Source organism: Oratosquilla oratoria, chromosome 3, assembly GCF_046742065.1.
Source record: "Oratosquilla oratoria isolate Oo_2021 chromosome 3, ASM4674206v1, whole genome shotgun sequence".
NCBI lineage: Eukaryota > Metazoa > Arthropoda > Malacostraca > Stomatopoda > Squillidae > Oratosquilla > Oratosquilla oratoria.
The window spans coordinates 53,093,623-53,098,622 of record NC_134779.1 but is presented as its reverse complement, the minus strand read 5'-3'; the positions used below and the strand labels follow the sequence as shown (position 1 = coordinate 53,098,622).

At 33.6% G+C, this 5,000-nt stretch overlaps 1 protein-coding gene across 1 annotated transcript in view; it reads right to left on the bottom strand.

Moving 5' to 3' along the window:
- LOC143022623 (prolyl 4-hydroxylase subunit alpha-1-like) overlaps nucleotides 1–5,000 on the bottom strand; it is a 104,311-nt gene that overhangs the window by 38,245 nt on the left and 61,066 nt on the right. The gene's annotated exons all lie outside the window — the stretch shown is intronic.

Genomic DNA, 5,000 nt, shown 5'->3' with positions numbered 1-5,000 from the left:
AGCGTTGGGGGCACTCGCTTTTCCCATTAAGACACAGGCCCGGGTTGGTGGGTTTGGTGTATACGGAAGTGTTAAAATGTGCCTGGTTCGGTGCTACGAGTACATCAAGGAAAGGAAGTTTACCGTCGGTACTGGACTCGATTGTAAAATTGATCCCGGAAACTGCTTGTAATTTTTCCCTGAGGGGGATGAGGTCTTCTTCCCTTGCCACTTTCACAAAGATGTCGTCGATGTATCTAGCGTAAATAGCAGGTTTGTCTAAATTACGGAAAACTTCACGTTCCACCATCCCCATGAAGAAATTAGCGAAAAGGACCCCAAGAGGGGAACCCATCGCTACTCCATCAATTTGCCGGAACTTTCTCCCACGGGGGCAGAGAAACGGTGCTTCCTTCGTACACATCTCCAATAAGGTCCTAAGGGCTGTTTCAGGGATGTCTAGTTTTGGGGAACCTTCTGCAGGGTAGATCTCATCAATGATCTACCCTGTCGACCGGGTGGACTTCGTTATCTACTACAAAAACAAGAAAACTTCGAATTTCCTACTAAAGAATAACCCTTCCCCCGCTCCTTCTGAGTTGCAACGCAGCCATCTAGTGTATGAATTCTCCTGTAAACAAGGGAACTGTGAGTCCCTTCATTCTTCATACATAGGATACTGCACTACTAAACTCTCTAGAAGAATTACATTACACTTACAAAATGGTACACCTAAGACACACACAGAATCTCACCACAACACTATTCTTACCAGACAGACCATGGCTGAAAACACCAAAATCATAGGACAGGCTCAAGATACTAGACGGCTACAGATCCTCGAGGCCCTCCTCATTCAAGCCAACATGCCCACCTTAAACCTTCAGTCACAGGAATTCATGGTCATACCGTCCGCCAGGAGAGATGTGCTTCGCCCGAAGCCTAATACGCGACTGATGACCTCTACTCCCTGACGCATCGTTCCAAGCCTCTGATTGGCTGACCCATATACGGCGTTCTGTTCTCCCATTGGTTCCCTCACACCACAATTTCCTATTGGTTCTCTTTATGTTCAATATGATCCTCTCCTTTACTATATAAGACTATGTATTCTGACCTTTTGTCATTGCTTTTGAAAATGTACATAGTGTACGAAACGTCAAGCTCCAGTAAAACACTACTCTTCTCCCTTCTGAGTTTGAATCATGTCCTTTGGACCTGCGATAGCAAACTTACCTCCTGAAGCCAAGTCTATAGTTAGACGTATTGAAACTCTACATAAGAAGATCATCAATGCATCAATTGCTATTTTCTTCAATGAAATATGTACATATATGTATGTATATATATACATATATATGTATATATATATTATATATATATATACATATATACATAAATATATATGCATATATGCATATATACATAAATATATATGCATATATATATATATATATAATATATATATATGCATATATATATGCATATAAGCATATATACATATATATATGCATATATGCATATATACATATACATGTATGCATATATGCATATATACATATATACATATCTGCATACATGTATATATACATAAATATATGCATATATGCATATATGTGTATATTCATATATGCATATATATGTATATATGTATATATATGCATACATGCATATATACACACATATATATATATATGCATACATGCATATATACATATAAATGTGCATACATGCATATATACATATATACTGTATATATACATACATGCATATATATACATATATATATGCATACATGCATATATATATATATATGTATATATGCATACATGCATATGTATGCATATATATATGCATACATGCATATATATACATATATACATATATATATGCATGCATGCATATATATACATATATATGCATACATATATATATACACATGGATATATTCATACATGCATACATAGACATACATATATGCATACATGCATATGTACACATGTATATGCATGCATGCATATATATACATATATATATATATGCATACATGTATATATATATGTATCTACATATATATATATATATATATATATATATATATATATGAAGTAAGCGGAATAGGAAACACAGGAGTCTTAGTCTTGAGTTTATTCCTGACTAGTTTCGCAGGTATGCATACATGCACATATATACATATATATGCATACATGCATATATGTACATATATATTCATACATGCATATATGTACATATATATATGCATACATGCATATATATACGTATATATATATATATATATATATAGGCATACATGCATACATGCATATAAGAATTTGAAGGTAAAAGTAGTAGACGAGGAGTAATGGGAGAATTTCTCCCATTACTCCTCGTCTACCTCTTTCACCTTCAAATTCTTATTTGTCATAATGCATATATATATATACATATATGCATATATGCATGTATATATACATATATATGCATATATATATACATGTATATATGTATATATTTGTATATTTATGTAAGTATATATATATATATATATATATACATTACATACATAAATATACAAATATATACATATATACATATATATATATATATATATATATATATATATATGTTGGAGCAAAAAGGACTGTAGCCAGGTAATCTATATATTTCGATTGGAAACTGCAATCCTCTCCAGTAGATAAAAAGTAGAGAGAAGAGAGTGCTACTTAAGTAGCACCCTCGACAAATATGGGGGAACATTGGGAAAGCAGTATAAGGTAGGGAGATCTCCCAGTGTTCTTCCATTTTTGTCAAGGGTGCTGCATCTTCTCTCTGCTCTGTGTCTACTGAAGAGAATTACAGTTTGCAATTGAAAAATATAGATTCCCTGTCCCCAGTCTTTTTTACTCTGTGATTTTCACGTCATATATATATATATATATACATATATATATATATATTATATATTATATATATATATATGTAATCTTGTATATATATATATATGCATATATATGTGTATATATATATATATATGTATATATATGTATATATATATATATATATATATATATATATATATATATATATGCACGTTTACATGTGTACAATATATATATATATATTATAATATATATATGTATATATACATTATATATATATATATATATATATATATATATATATATGCACGTTTACATGTGTGTACAATATATGTATATATATTTTTTTCTTTCTTTTTACGAACACTCTTGGACCGAAGGAAAAAAGACTTTATTCATATGTGTCATAAGGGTGTTACTGGCTTGACATTTTCCCATAATCTATTTCTTGAAGTTCATTGTGAACGCCGATCGCATGAGCAGGGTCCCTGTTGTTGGAGAAAGTGCCCGCAGCAGCGCCATTGCTAAGGAGCGGCAAAAGCCGGAACTACTACTCGGGCGATTGACGTCGCGACTTGGAAAAGAAGGTAATTGTTGTTATTTTGATTGTGGGAGGAGGAGGAGGAGGAGGAAGAGGAGGGGCGATGGCTGAAGAGAAAGGGAGTTGGTGATGGGAAGGGGTGGGGAATGGAGGGGGAAGAAGAGGAGAAGGAGGAGGAGAAGGAGTAGAAGGAGGAGAAGGGAGAGAAGGGGAGGAAGAGGAAGAGGAGGGAGAAGAGTAGGAGGATAAGAGGAGGAAAAGGAGGAGGAGGAAAACGAAGAGGAGGAAAAGGAGAAGGAGGAGAAGGAGAAGGGAGAGAAGGAGGAGGAGGAGGAGAATGAAGAAGAGCAGGAGAAGGAGGACGAGGAGAAAGAAGAAGAACAGGAGAAGGAGAAAGAAGATGAGTAGGAGGAGGAGGAGGAGAGGGAGGAGAATGAGAAAGAGAAGGAAGACATTAATTCTTTATGAGTATCTAGGCAATCCATTCGTGGGAATTTTACTAACATGATTAGTTGACTGAGATTGTTTTGTGTATCAGCGCGTATGCCATGTTTGTTGTTATGGTTGACGATATTGTGAAATGTTTTTACAAGTGATTTGAATTTCAAAAGACTTTGATGACATTTTATTTTTGTTATTTGTTCTTATCTATATATCTATTTGTTAATTTTCATTTATTTGTTTATTTTACTTTTATCCAATTATTTATCTATTTTTGTATTCAGATTGCATATATCTATTCTGATGAAGAATCATTATATAAATTTTTTCATTCTATTTTATTTATTTATCATTATTATTATTTTTTTTTTATATTTCGATTTCTTGTGGGGGGAGGAGACCGTATGTCGGCCTCATTAATTTCGCCTTTCTAGTCTCTTTCTAGGTACGGTGGTGGAGTAAAGCTTCTTGTCTAGTTTCTTGTATCACTAGAACGTTTCCCCCAACAAACCGGACTCATTCTAAACATCTAGTAGGTTAAGTGTTTTTCATACAAAAAACACACAAAAAACTCGTACACCAGTCACTCATATACACACATTAAAGACAACATTCTAACATGCCATCGCTGTTATATAAATGTCGAAAAAACAGACCCAGCCATTCTTTAGTAGTCCGTATATACACAATACTTAAAAATAACAATTATAACAACAACGACAACAACAACGATAACAACAACGATAATAACAATAATAATAATAATAATAGTAGTAATAACAATAATAATAACAATAATAATAATAGAATATTAAGATATTTATTTACGAAGATTTTCTTTTAACACACACACGCACACACACACGCGCACACACACACACACACACACACACACACACACACACACACACACACACACACACACACACACACACACATATATATATATATATATATATATGTTTCTGACATACTTGAGGCCTCGTTAAGGGCTTCGTTAGATGGTTTAATAGAAAACGGAACTGAGAGAAATAAGCGTTTGAGGTTGCCAACTAGAAGCATTTTTCTCTATCTATTTCCATTCTTGATTCTTTTGCAACATACTAGAAGAGGGAATTGGGGTTGTGATCAATTATTAACCAAAATTAGATTGATTGGCA